This window comes from Hibiscus syriacus, unplaced genomic scaffold, assembly GCF_006381635.1.
Source record: "Hibiscus syriacus cultivar Baekdansim isolate YM2019G1 unplaced genomic scaffold, ASM638163v2 tig00002840_pilon, whole genome shotgun sequence".
Lineage (NCBI taxonomy): Eukaryota > Viridiplantae > Streptophyta > Magnoliopsida > Malvales > Malvaceae > Hibiscus > Hibiscus syriacus.
Genome location: NW_024061947.1, coordinates 6,601,523 through 6,616,988, shown reverse-complemented (window position 1 = coordinate 6,616,988; position 15,466 = coordinate 6,601,523). Strand labels below are relative to the sequence as shown.

At 32.3% G+C, this 15,466-nt stretch overlaps 1 long non-coding RNA gene across 1 annotated transcript; it reads right to left on the bottom strand.

Moving 5' to 3' along the window:
* Positions 1 to 217: 217 nt before the first annotated feature.
* On the bottom strand, positions 218 to 14,236 carry LOC120153581. The gene is made up of 4 exons (XR_005518803.1): positions 14,226 to 14,236; positions 13,459 to 13,466; positions 9,624 to 9,625; positions 218 to 387 (listed from the first exon to the last, which is right to left on the bottom strand). It is a non-coding gene; the product is annotated as an uncharacterized LOC120153581 (long non-coding RNA).
* Between the last annotated feature and the right edge of the window lie 1,230 nt (positions 14,237 to 15,466).

Sequence of the window (15,466 nt, the reverse complement as noted above, 5' to 3'; positions counted from 1 at the left end):
GACAGATGATGATATTATCTTGGCATTTTCTTCATCATCACTCGGTTGACGTACCCTTGGAAATAATCTTTGTGCATCCAAATAGTCACGGGAACTTCTGGAGCGGGAATTTCTGGAGAAAAATAATAATACTCAGTGATAGTAACACAGCCAAAATAAATAACCAAATCCATATAAAATTCTCAGCATCGATCAAGAAAGATAAATAACAAATACCATCTCTGCAAGATTAGATGCGCTATCTTCAACTGATGCACTTGAAGTTCTCTCTTGACTTCCTAGCCTGGATCTTGGAGTTCGAGGAGAATCGGATTCATCATATTGGCCACGCAAAACAACAGTTCCAAAGGTAGAAGCATCTTCATTAGAAGCAAATGCGCTGCTAGACTACACAACACATTGAAATCTAATACAATCAATGGCTGAGCCTGGGACACAACTCTCCTGTTTACACCGCCTAAAGAATTGACACCGATGGTGGAAGTCCCGAAAGTGTATCATAGAGTTGTTGAAACAGCTTCGATACGTAATGAGAATAGAGTCAAATTGCCTTGGAGGATTTGATGATGCGACCGTTATTGACTTCGACCAAGTGACAATGACGCATTTCCCAGAACCATAGGCGTTTCCATTTTTGACCTCTCATTCTTTATGCTTTGGGGCTGGCCTCCTATGGAATTCACTTCCCCCGATCTTTCCTTGTTGATGGCTACCTCTACTATTTCATTGACCATCGCAACATCAGTGAAGTTCCGGGGGTGATTACGACCAGGTGCTCGAAGAAAAGAACCTTCAGGGGTCGTTTGGTTCACGGCATTTTTTATTACCGGGGGAATGGAATCCTCATTCCCCCGTTTGGTTGGCCGGTAATCTTATTTCCGGTAATGTTTTATTACCAACAGTAGATTTTTTTGGGTATATTATCGGGAGTGTGATTACCCTTCCCATAGGTATTGTTGGATTACTAGCGTTTTTGATTAAAATGCCCTTAATTTTTTTTTCAAAATTATCCTTCTTCTGTCGTTGAATAATAAAAATTATACGAAGGTTAAATTACAAATTTATCCTTAAACTATTTTAGATTTACAAAAAAATTCCATAATTAGAATTTTATATAAAGTTCAGAGGTTAAAATAAAATTTTACCATTTCATTAAACATATTTATCTTTTTAATTTTGTAAAAAAATATAAATTTTATGAATTTAAATTTTTTAAAGAAAATATATAAATTAATTATAGTAATATTATAATAGAATTCAAATTGTTAAAAAACAAATATATAATAAGGACAATTTGGTAAAATATACATTCCAATAATCATTTATTCCTTTAACCAAACTATGTAATTTTACATTCTTACTAAACCAACCAAACACAAAATACAACATTCCCAGTAATCCTATTCCTTGGTAATCTTTTATTCTCACTTGTAATCTTACATTTCGTGAACCAAACGCACCCTCAGAGTATGCACAAAGAGTTTTCTCGCCTCCTTTTTGTCCAAAGGATGATGAACCTGCACAATTACATATTTCCACCGCTGCGCATACTGTCGGAAATTTTTATTAGCTTTTTTCTCCATGCTTTGTAACATTACTTGGTTGGGTCTCATATTGTTCATGTGTTTGTATTGTTCTAAGAAAGACCTGAAAAAATCTCTCCACAACCTGATGTGATCTTGATTTAGTTGATTATACCAACGGATCGTCGAACCCGTTAAACTTTCTTGAAAGTAGTTAATCAGGAGTTGATCATTCCCTACATGTCCCGTCAATTTTTTAAATAATATTTTGATGTGAGTAAAGGAAAATTGTTCCCATCAAAATTTTCAAAGTCCGAGACTTTGAACTTACAGAGGAGGATTAAGTTCAAGACCAAACTCAGCTCCGAGGCATCGATCCCATAAAAGTTCTCTTTCCCTTTTTATCATCTTCATTTGGTCTTTCAATTGTTTTATCTTAATTTTTCAAAGTTATACTCTAGATAGATTGGCTTGGATGTGTATTTTGAAGATTGTTCACCTTCATATGGTTCATTTGTCTATTATTTATGATTGAGATCTAATGTGTATGTCACGATTCTAAAAGTCTCTTCATGATGCTTTGGGTAATCAATTAAGTTTTAGTCTGATAGTCATTCTAAGTGGGTTATTCAGATTATGGAGAATATGTTGGGAGAATGCATTGTATATTTTTGGACAGTTTGGAGAATCATTTGTCGTTGGTTGAGTTTGTCTACAATAACAATTATCAGACCAACATTCAGATGACACCATACAAGGCCTTGCATGGTTGTAGGTGTCATACTCTGTTATGTTAGAGTGAGTTATATGAGAAGAGGGTTATGAGATACAATCTTATTTAGGAGATAGGATATACAATTATGTTGATTCGAGACAGGCTTAAGGTTATTTTTTATGGACAAAAATCTTATGTTGATATGAAGAAACGAAATATTGAGTTCAATTTGGGTGACTGAGCCTTTCTGAAGATATATCATTTAGGAAGTTACTTCGACTTAGACGTAAAGGCAAACTAAGCTCGAGATTTATTGGAACTTATCAGATTCTATGTCGAGTTGGAACAATTGTTTATCAACTTGAGTTACCGCCTGAGTTTGAGCGCATTCACAATGTCTTTCATGTTTCTATGTTGAGACACAATCGTCTTGATATGTCTCATATCATTCATGTTGAGGACGTTAAGCTGAGACCAGATCTTAGTTATAAGGTGGATCCTATTTAAATTCTTTCCTATGAAGATCAAGTTCGAAGAAGCTAACGTATACCAATGGTTAAGGTACTACGGAGTAACAGTAACCTTACAGAGGCCACTTGGGAGACTAGAAGTCTATGGAAGATCAATTCCCTAATCTTTTTTCGCCACGTAAAATTTCGAGGCGAAATATTCTTAAGGGGAAGTTGTAACACCTCAAAATTTTGGGGCTAAATTAAAAAGTTAAGGAATTTCGACGTACGTTTGCAAACTTATAAAAGTATGGAAACTAAGGTTGTAATTAACCCACTAATTTTTAAGGTTTTAGAAAAAACCCATTTTTTCTTATCTTTTTTTCTCTCTTATTCTTCCTTTTGTTGTGTATGATTTCAACTATTTCATACCATTTTCATTGTTTTTTCAGCTTTTCCTCATTTCGTCGTCGTCTGTGTTGTTGTGTGTCTCACCATTGGTACCAATTGTTCCAACACATCATTCTTGTTTGTTTGGTGATCTCGGTTTATCCATTACCTCTAGCGTTATTGTTTTGGGAGGAAGTGAAGTTTCAAGTTTTGCAAAATAATGTATCTCTACAATGTTTCACTTTGAAATAACCACGATGATCATATGTCTTTGCATTGCTCTCCAATAGATCACAATCATGATCACTCTCGCTTAGCTTAGTTTGATTTTGCACGTTCGACTCGAGATACAAGTCCCAATTTACAGGATCTAGTATTACCGATCGTGAGAAACATAAGGCTTAACTGATATTATTTAGTTTATATAGATGTGTCCTCATGACGTCTTATTAATTTTACGCTATTATAATGTATAATTCTTTTTGTGAGCATGTTCGTATTCTCCTTATGTTTATCAATGACATGTCTGGTTTCTGATTATTGTTTTATTATTTTTAATATGTAGATTGATGTATTTCTGTCATTTGTCTAAGATCCTCTATAGAGGACAACATCATTATCATGTTTCTGTTTGGGATCCTCTTCCGAGGGAAATATCTTCGTAGGGCATTATCCTCATCTTGATTTTTGTATTCTGATTCAGATACCTCTTCGGAGGATAACATCCCCTTCATGTTTACCCGCAATGAAAGGTAAGATTGTGAAATTTTTTGTTATAATATTTCGGTAATGAACTATTAATTTACCGTTACCTGATTTTTTTTATTTACACTTTATGTCTTCTGTGAAGTATTTATGATTTATTATCGATATCTGTTGCACTTAGAGGACGCAATGAGACTTATAGCTCACTTTTTAGTTTTTGTCTTTTCAGATTCCTTAGACCTTTAAGGTTCCGATTGGTAGTTAGAGGATTGACTAGTAGTATGTATTCATAGATATCGTATGAACATTTTTAGACTATAATTTTAAATTTTTATTAACATTAAATATATTTATATTGGGATTTTGGGATATCTTATTTTTATTTGTTTTGGACTTTAATCTCGAATTATGTAATATTTTATGAACTCTTAGTTCTGTTTACGGATTAACATCGGTATTCTAATAACACATGCTATAATGTAAAAATTTCTTAGTTTCTGTTGATTCAAATTATTGTGATCTCCAAAATTCGATTATAACGTCCAGTTCAGGTCTAAGGGGTTACAAAAACTTTTTTGGAGAGAACCCGATCATTTTTTATAAGAGCTGGGACTTGAAGGTATGGCCTAAAAACTCCTAAGACTTCAACCATAAATAAAATTAGGATTTTTTTCCTTGGAAGGACTTGAAGTAAATTTTAATTTAAAAGGATTATAATATAATTCTATCACTATTTTAGCTTATAAATTTATAAATTTTAAATAATTTATTTGAATTTTATCATTTATAAGATGACCAATTGAAATTTTATCATTTATAAAGCGAGCAAAATACAACTTAACCATGTCTTAGCTAAAAGCATTAAAATTTAAAGGAATAATAGTGAACAATTGCCATATCTAGGAGCATGACCTCCTATCTCCACCCCTGATTTCAACCTTATCATTAAGCTACATATTTAAAATATCGTTAAACTTTAAGTTAGTTTACATTTATATACTTTATTAGAATTGAGTAGTTGTTTTCATTGATTTATGATGAAAAATACTCAAAATTGATAATATATGTTCTAATGTTTATTTCTTGTAGGCCACATATGTATACATGTTTTATTTATTTCATATTTTATAAATAGCTAAAATTAATAAATATACTAACATGCATGCGTTTGTTAATTTTCTAAATTTATTATGGAGATAAAATTTAAATTTGAGAAAAATAATATGTTGATATAAATGTTAACTTTTTAAAATAAATTTCTCTGTCATAAAATAAAGTAAATTAACCTAAAATATAAATAATTATTTATATATTTTTAATAGTTTAAAGTGATTATAAGGTAATATTTGTTTATAATTTTTTAACCATTAACAACACACACACCTTACAGATTTAGCTACTCAAACCCGAGACCTCAAAGAAAAATAATACTCTCTTTGACTAATATGGCTATGCAATGAGTTTAAATTATAAAATATATATTATTAAGAGAAAATGTTATTCTCTCTAAAAGTATTGGCTTTGAGTAGTTGCGTCTACTGGATGTATGTGAGAATGAATATCAATATGAAAAATCAACCCGAATGTTTAAATCAAGAGTTGATGAACAAAATAATCAAGTCTTAAATAAGACATGAAAATATTAAAACATCATTTGAAAAATATTGTTAGTTCAGTGTTAATTAGTGTATCTGACAATAATTCTAAACTTATTTATAATTTCTTCAAATCATTTAAATATATTAAAAATTCAATATTTACAAATATCAATAGAATTGGACTCGAAAATAATCTTGTTATAAGCACTAGAATTTGTCGTTGATGGACAATTTTTTGGAAAAAATTTCATGAAAAATTATATATAAATATGCAAATAAAGATTTTTCATGAACATTAATAAAGGAAAAAACGTATGAAAATAGTAAAATAGTTTAAAGAAAAAACTATAAGGGCGAACCAAGTGTTTCATTTTAAACAATTAATTAAGTAGTAGTGATTTGATTCCTCTCTTTTCAACGTTGGAATTAATTCTTCGTTTTGTATTTTTGGAAAAAGTTAATGAATGATTAACAAAGTGGGATAGTTGAATTTGATGGCGTAAACTTTAAGAGATTCTGTCCAATGTTTCACATTAAATAAAATTAAAAATAAAATGATAAAACCGTCCACGTTGTACGCTTCATGTCGGACTTTGACTTCATGAAATTCATACGTTGCTAGAATATATTCGATCCTCCTCGCACTATAGGTTTTATCAGTCTACAGAATATTATAAAATCAAACCCTAGTTTATGCAAACTAACACTGGTAGATATGTACCATGGAATTTATTGAAAATATCCAATGTTTTTTAATCTTTATTTCTATGATGACAAACGTGTATGGCCATCTTTTTGTACTCTTGGATTTCAACGTTAATGCAATTTTCATCCAGAAAACTGGATGGAAAAGGACAAGAAATTGCGGCTTGGACATATCTCTTAGCTGTGTTGTCAGATGTAGATAGAACATGAAGCCTACCTAAAGCACCAACAATAAACATCGCTAAGAAACGAAGAAATGATCCCTTCAGACACATCCAAACAAAAACCTCGATTAAACAGAAGATTTTCGAATGGTGAAGACAAGCTCCTCTGTGGTCCCATCATGATTTCCTCAAGAACAAGCTCTGAGCTATGGCTTTCGATTAGGGTTTATTACAATGTTGAGGACATTGTTTTTTTTTTAATTATATTTGGGTTTCATGATTATCGTTATAAACAACATAACAAACATATAGCAACAGAAAGCGTGTTAAATTATGGCTTACTTGTCAAAGGACAAAGCAAAGAACATGACAACATGAGTTAAAGGACGTCAGTGTAAGCGTGCTAGTTAATCAGCTGTTTTCATGTAGTAGCTGTTGGTATTCGAAACTAGATTTTTTTTGGGGGGAATCTATTTTGAAACTAGATTGAATATTACATCAATTGATATTGTTGTTATTGTAGTATTTAACTGGATACGAATTTGAACGTGTTTAGATATATAGTGTATTCTGGTTTTATGGGTGGGAACACGGACATGAAAAGAAACTTTTGACAACTAATTCATCCAAAAGATTTTTGTCCGAAGGTGGTGATGTTTATGACCCAAAGTTAGTATCAAATGATATGATCAATGTTTTCTGTAGTTTGTAGATGAAAGGTTTGATATTGTCAAATCTGTATTCCCAAGAGATATGGATTCAAATCCAACAAGATTGAGCAGCACTGCATGTTGTTTATGTTGAAACTAGGGAAAACATGTTTTTTGTACATGTCTGTAACTTTTTTTTTTAAATGTTTTTTGGCTTTTATATCAATTGTAATGGTCTTGTAACATGATATCCAAAGGGAGGTAATAAATATCTCTTCTTTAATAATCTTCATATTCTTTAATTTTGAAAGAAAAATAATCTTAATCTATTTTTTAAATATAATCTTAATCTATAATTGAAAAGAGAGAAGAACGAAGATAACTCGATTGTTGTATTCACTGTTATTTAGTCGGTACTCATGAATAATATATCCTACTAGTGTTATTTTAAAATAAAAATATTCAAACAATTCAAAAAGCAATTCTATTTGTTGAATATATTAAAAATACAAATAAACATGAGAAATTATTTGTTTTCAAAAATACAAACAAAAGGAGAAAAAGGTTGAAATTATGTTAGATTTTTTTATTTAGGGTTTATAATGTTGTTATTCGAGTCGAGAATATCACCTCCAACTCCTATCCTATCCTATCGTCCAGAAAATATCAAAATTTCCTTTCAATTAGCAAAGCTGTTATAGGCATCAAAGAATGAATAGTTTCTACATTTGGTGTCGGTAGTGCTACTCACTCAGTGACAAGTTTTTGTTCCATCTCTATGGTTAGAGTTTTTTTTCATTAATTACGAGTCAATTTGTGAACTTTTTTAAAAAAAAAAAAATTATAATAAGCTAGACATTTTTTTTAAATTTTTGTTTAATAATTTGACATAATTACTAAGTGATATTTGTTTTAAATTTTTTTTGATAATGTGTATATATATTCTTTAAATACAGTTATTCAAAATCAAAATCTTTAAAAAAATATTTCTTTCTACAACTGAAACTATTTAATAAATTCTAAATTCACAATTATATACTCATAAAAAGGCATCTAATTTTGGCTCTTAGTGTATTTAGATAGAAAGTAGTCCGATTCATATTCTATATATTTAGAAATCATACATTTAAATGTTAATTTTGGATTTAGATTTGGATTTGGATTTTTATCATGCGTGTATTATTAAAATTTAAATATGATTGTACACTTAAATTGTATACAAATATAAAATTCAGATTCGTACATATAATAAAAAAAAGCATAGACTTAGATTTCACAATTGCTGATGTTTAGACTAGCTTTGCCGACTAGTTTAATGTTGTTGTGAATAGTTTGTCGCTTTAATTAGCACAGTTTATCTCTTAATATAGTGAAAATATTAATTTGGCTTAATGGCCAAATAAGTGCCTACGTTTTTTTGTCTATCTGGGTGCCTAACGTTACAAACGTTACCCTTTTAGGCGTTCAGACTGTTTACGGTGTTAATTTTTCTGTTAAGTGACACATGCCACAACCCGGTAATTTTAAAATTTTTATATAAAATTATATATTTAAAAAAAATACACAAATTTTGAAATAACCCCTAAACTTTAAAAACCTTCATTTCAACCCAACCCTTGCCTACCGCCGTCCTTTGCTGTCAAAGAAACTCCACCCAACCTCCCCTCCCTCGATGACCAAAACCCCTATGAAATTGTGATCGATTGACGACTGATCGACGATAAATCGATGTTTTAAATCCCGTGAACCCTTGGATGAAAATTACGATCTCACTTGATTCCGATGGTGAATCGGTGACAACTACGGCGACATATAATTAGGATGATGGCAAGGACTACGTCAGCGACGGTGGTCATGGCCGGAGAGGGTGGCGATGGCGGATTAAGGTTAAGATTTAGGATTTTGGGGTTGTTTTATAATATAAGAAAAGTTAGGGTTTTTTTATAAATATAATAATATTTTATGAAAAATAAATTTCAAAATTACAGGTTGTGACACGTGTCACTTAACGGTGAAAACTAACGGTGTTGACGGCCCAATCCCTTAAAGTGCTAACGTTTTGTAACGTTAGGCACCTGGATGGGCAAAAAAAAACGTAGGCACTTATTTGGCACAAAAGGCATAGTTTGGGCACTTATTTGGCCATTAAGCCTTTTAATTTCAGCATGAATCCTTATTTGAATTGTTATTTCTTTTGAGCTATTATTTCTTTTAAAAAACATAATTTAACTAATGGGTGAAGTACACAAATGGTCATCCAACTATAGGATACTATTTTATTGAGTTCATTGACTATTAAAAGTTATAAAATGGTCCTCTGAGTACCGAGAGTTGCTTTGTTGAGACCATCGACTGTTAAAAATTACAAAATAATCACTCAACTATTCATTATATTCCAAACTTGTCATTTTCCATTAAAAAATTAACGGTCGTATGAGTTGGACGTTAACATGTTGATTGAGATATGATAGTCGTTTGAGATTATGAGATCATATTTTATCATATCTCAGTCAACAGGTTGACGTACATTTAGGTTGTTGTCAATTATTTAACAGAAAAGGACGAGCTTGGAACATAATGAATAATCGAGTGATCATTTTGTAATTTTTAATAATTGATGGACATAATAAAATAATATCATATAATCGACAAACCATTTGTATACTTTACCTTAACTAATTTGTGTTCTATTATTTATATAGAAAATGGTCCAATTTAGAGGACAACTTTGTTTCGTCAATATTTCTTACTTATAACTCTTATTAATTAATTACAAGTGAGGAAAGTCTAATTTCAAGTTATGAGGAATCATAATTTCCTCTTTAAATCAACTTAATGTTGTGATTGATAATAATAAATTAAGTAAATACAATCTATCGAAGTTAAAATTTCTGATACGAAAATATTTTGAAATCTTTTTAAAAGAATAATGAATGAAAGATAATATATATTTATTACAAAATATATTTAGTAATGATTCTATGAATAAGACAAATTACTTACATAATCATTTAGTAATAAGAAAGGTCCATTGGACATTTGATAATAAGTATTATCAACTAACTAAAACTTAAAAGAAATTGAAAAACAACGGGCGTGGAACCTTCTTTGACCCAACTGAGAGAAAAAGGTCGAAACTAATCTGACCTAGAGAGCCTTCAGTCTTCAGCAGCTTGTAACGAAACTGAGGGTGGGGCCTCTTCGACCCAAAACTCATCATCCTCGGAGACGGAAGAAAGCGACGCCAAAATATGAGCCGCCCCATTTGCAGATATGAGGACATGGTGGAAGGACCTTGTCGACGGTCATTTTTGTCCGAGTGACGATTATTATATATACATTATTATATATATAATAATATTATATTATAAATATTATTATTTATAAAGCCCGAAGGCCCAGTTACAAAGTAAGGCACACAGGCCCGATTACAACCAAGCCCGGGCCCGAGTCAGATGCAAGCACAAACTTGTCCAGACCCAGATTCAGCGAGCCACGTGAGAAGCCCCATCAGCAGTTAGGGTTTCATCTCTACTCCAACGCCATACAGCTCTCCATCGCACGATCAAATGGAGATCCAATGGTTCATAAGCCATCCAGCAGAAACCCTAGGGTATCATTGTAACCCTAGTGTCTATTTCGGCCACCGCCTCCAGCAGATCCAACCAGACACTGCCACGACGTTGCCGACTCTCCAGAGCTCTCCAGAAGGTTCTAGAAGATCAAATAGCATCGTATAACTCACCACCCCTAGGGTGAGTCACCATTGTAGCTCCGTTGACTCACCGGGGTACAGTCTTTTAATCGGTCCAAAGGGAGCATCGAAACTCCCTATAAATAGGGATGCACCTGCAATGAAGAAAAAAAACAAGAAACCCAACAACCAAGCCACAAGAAAATATAGAGAGAAGGTCGAGGGAATATTACCTTCATCGGAACATCTACGCTCCTCCACGCGTCGTTGGATAAGTAGAACTTCGAAGCTAAAAATCCTAGATCTACGTTGATTTAGGGGTTTTTAGAATAAAAGGCTGCCGGATTAGGCTTTAGGAGGGTTCGGGATTTATTTTGGTGTATTCGGGTAATTTCTGATCACAATGGGTGGTGGTTGGTGGCGTCAGAGATCGGCGGAACATGGCGGCCGACCGGTGACCGGCTACCCTCCGGCGAGGGCTTTTAGAGAGATGTCAGAGCATATCTCATTTAAAGAGAGAGAAGAAAGGAGAGAAATAGAGAGTTTTCCCTTAAAGGGTCGGTTGGGGTATATTTATACCCTCCCAAAACTACGTCGTTTTGGGGAGGGGCTTCAGTGTAATTAGGGAATGGCTAAATTTCGTATGTGGTTCTTCCAACTTTGTAAATCTTTAATTTTGGTCCCGAAATCAGGTTTTTTGTGTATTTCAATTTTGATTTCGCATTTTAATTATTTTTATTTTAGTCCTTATTATATTAATATATATGTTATAGGTAAAATTATGCATTTAGTCCCTTAAGTATTAAAAATGTATATTTTAGTCCCGAATTAATTTAGGTTAAAATATATAATTAATATACAGCTTCAATATTATTTTTAAGTAGGTTAATTAATGTTACTATTTTATATTTTAGTCACTAATTATTATTATAAGACTAATTATAGTATTAATATACTTTTATATATTAGAATAATTTTATAATATAGTTTCAACATTAAATATTATAATAGTGTCAATAATATTTATGTTAAATATTTAGTATTTATATTAAGACTAAAAAGAAAATTTATCAATTACTGCAAAGACATTTAATTAATAAATATCGGTACCAATATTGGGCGTTGTGGGAATGCTAATTCTTTCTCATACGTAACCGACTCTCGAACTTATTTTTCTGGTAAGCAGACCCGAGTTGTATTATTTTAATATTATTCTTAGGAATTTTTTAATTAAAATAATATGACATTTTGGTGATCAATCTCACCGAATTAAAAGATTGGTGGCGACTCTACAATTTGGTATTTAATCTGATTCATGGAGGATAAACACTTACTTTTCGAGACTAGTTATACCATCTGGGGTGTACTATTTGCACTCTCCATCGCCAGGGCATAGAAATGTCTCGAGTGCTTGGCGACTCCATTGGGGAATTTTTTAAAAAAAATGAGAGTTAGCCACCAATTTATTAATTATTCGTCTTTGCAGTAAATAATAAATTTTTGTTAATCTTGTTTTAATTATTTTTATTATTATACTAACCTTTTGTTTTTATGTGTACATATTTAATTTTGGGTCATTAAAATAAAATAATAGGCCGTATTTTATTTTATGCTTTTCCTCACCCACTGTGCACTGCATTCATGACATGAGCTAAAACCCCACTCTTATATTGTTTAAGTGAATGAGAAACTATTCCTCGTGTGGTTTTCACCTCCGTATGGGGTAGGGGACCATTCTTTGAGCTCACACCTTATGTTCCTCGTGTGTTTTTCACCTCCGTATGGACTTAAGGAAGTGTGTTCCTTCGAATTGAACTTAATCCGAAAGTTTGTAATGGACTAGGATTATGGGTTTGGCAGTCCAATAGGGCACCAACAAAGAACAATTCGTTGACCCTTTTTACTCTAGAGCCAAAACTCAGCGTATAGCAAACGTAGAACTAGAGTCTAGGTGAAGCCTAAACTGAATGAGTTTTGTAAGATTAGTACACAAAGAAAAAGCATGATTCTTTTTATTTTATTTATTATTATTTATTTTCTGAATAAATGCATGCGAACTAGACATCATGCAGTTAGGTTATTTTTCCAAACAAAGCATGGAACTAGAAAACATGAGGTTAGGGTATGATTTTTTCTTACTAACCAGTTTTTGTATATATTCTGAAAATGCACATGTTAATTATTCTGTTTTCATTTGCATAATCATAACATACCCAAGGGTGTTGATTCAAGAGTGATTATCAAAGTTTTTCATTATGGACAAAAGGTTTCATAATCAAGTAAACTGTGAAGCAGTCAAAGAAGGATATCTCAAGGAATGATATCTCAAGGAAGCTTTTAAAATAATGGAGGGATATAAACATAAAAATCCTGTTAGATTGATACCGAAAGCTTTTTATGGTAAGAGCATCAATAAGAACAATCATAGGGAAGAGAATTTTTATGAAGCTCAAGCTCATTTTTGGAAAGACTAAAACAAGAAATTGAACACAGAGGTTGAAGCCATGCTTGATGATTTTCGAAAAGTCAGTCAAACCTTCAAAGATGTTGGACTAGGAAACACCCCTGAAGAATGGATGACAGAAATCATTAAACTGAAGAGTGATGTTGAGCACTGAAAAAAGATACATGAGGATCAAACAAAGAAATTATCCTATGACTTTCAAATTACTGAAGAAATATACAATGCATCCATTACCAATTTGGAGAAATGTCAAGCTGAAAACCAGATATTGAAGAAGGATATAGACAACATGGAAACTTCATATTTGATCCATCAATGTGAGATTAATACTGAATTAAAATCTATTAGAGCTCAAAACCATACATTGCTGAAAATGGTGGATGAATATGGAGATCTGGTACGAGAACTTCTTGAACATAAAGGTTCCTTGATAAAGGAAAATGAACAATATTATCTGTAACTTTGAGAAATGGTAGGCAAGATTCAAGAAAAAAATAATGACTTGAAGAAAGCTGCTGCTCAAGCAGGCAAGGTAGCCCACAAGCTGGTGAACTTAGCTGGTTTTACAAGGGAGCTGAAGCAGGATGACAATCTAATTCTAGAGCATAAATGGAAGTTAACTTGGCCTTTTAAGGAGATAGAGAAATTAGGAGGGAAAGCTATCCTTTATATGTAATGACCTTTGGATGTATTAAAAAACCCTTTTGTGTTCAATGAAAATTGTTTTAAGATAATTACTCTTGAATTACACTCTTTCATACATGCATTTACATTTATATTTGTATTCATTCTTTGCATAAACATCACATAAGAGTAATCAGTGAAAGATTTTGGAATCAGGAGTTCTAAAAATCAAGGGCATGTCTTAAAAAAAGGATTGAAAGCAATGAATGGAATATTAGCTCGAGTTGGAAGGATTGAGAGAATCCAAGAACAACTTGAGGAAGTCCAACGAGAAATGGTTAAAGAAACAAGAATGTTCCAAGCTGAGTACAGGGAAAAAATGTCTGAGATGATGGGTATGATGGTTACTCTACTATATGGGGATAAAATGTTAGAAGACCCTATTGAGCTTGAAAAAATGAAGGCCTCAGGAAAAAGTATGGATTTCAATATGAAAAATGACCAAGAACCTGTTGTGGAATATAGAAATCCAACCCATTTTTACGGATCAGGAAATATGACAGATAACATGGACATTGAAGTTGGTTCTAAGAAGAGAAACATGGAGCAAGTCCTATTGAAAATAGATAAAAAAAAAGGCAAGAAAGAAAAAATGATGACACATTTCTTTCCAATTCCCATTTTGTATTCAGAGTTGTTACCCTTTCTCTTTGAAAGTGGTCTTGTAACTCCCATCCCTCCTAGTACTTATTTGCATCTAAATTGGAAAAATATCAAGAATCCATGCAATTATCATTCTAGAGATTTTGGTCATTCCACAGAAAATTGCATAATGCTAAAATTAAAAGTCCAAGACCTTATGGCAGAAAGGTTGTTATGTTTTGAAAAAGGGAAACCTAAGCTCCTCAGAAACTCAAAGCTGATTGGGAAAGAGAAATTTTCAAGTCATCTCTCTCAAGACGTTGATCAAAAGTCAGACATTCAAAGCAAACATTTTTAAGAAGGCAATAGTAAAGAAACGGTCATATCAAGGGAATATCTACCATGTTTTCCTTTAATCTCATGTAGCAAGTTATATGCCAAATTACATAAAGCCCAGCTTATTTCTCCATGTCAGGCTAAACCTTTGGTACCTCCTTACCCAAGATGGTATAATAAAAAGGTCTTTTGTGAGTATCATGCTAGAATCCGAGGACACTCCATCGAAAATTGTGGTAACTTCAAACAACAAGTTCAAGATCTTCTGACTCATGGAATTATAGAAGTGGATGCCGACAGTCAATCCATTTTGATCAAACATTTGGGAGTCAACCCCAAGAATGAAGTTGATAATGTCAAAACAAATGGAGGATCAGACAAAGCACAAGAAGATGAAGTATGTATAGAAGATTTAACTCTCGATACTTCTTTCAAGCTAAGAGATGATACAAGAATAAGAAATGAAAAAACAAAGTGAAAGGTAATCCGAGATTGGCCTACAGGTTTAAAAAGAAGCAAGACAGATACAATCTTGGAGACACCTCTATCAAATCTTTTGAAATCAAGAGATGCAAGGGGAAATTTAGTGAATGTTACTATAAGAAACATCCAGAACCAGGATACAACTATTACCATCAAAGAGATTTGTTTTTAAATTCAAACTGAGCTCAATTTCCAGTCCAGAAAGATAATGATGGGATTTAATCAAGAGATAGCTCAAGAGAAAGTTGAGATTTGCTCTCCCAAAGAAGCTACCCAAGAAATGATCAAGGAATGGGGTACAAATATAGATAAAGATCCTGGTCT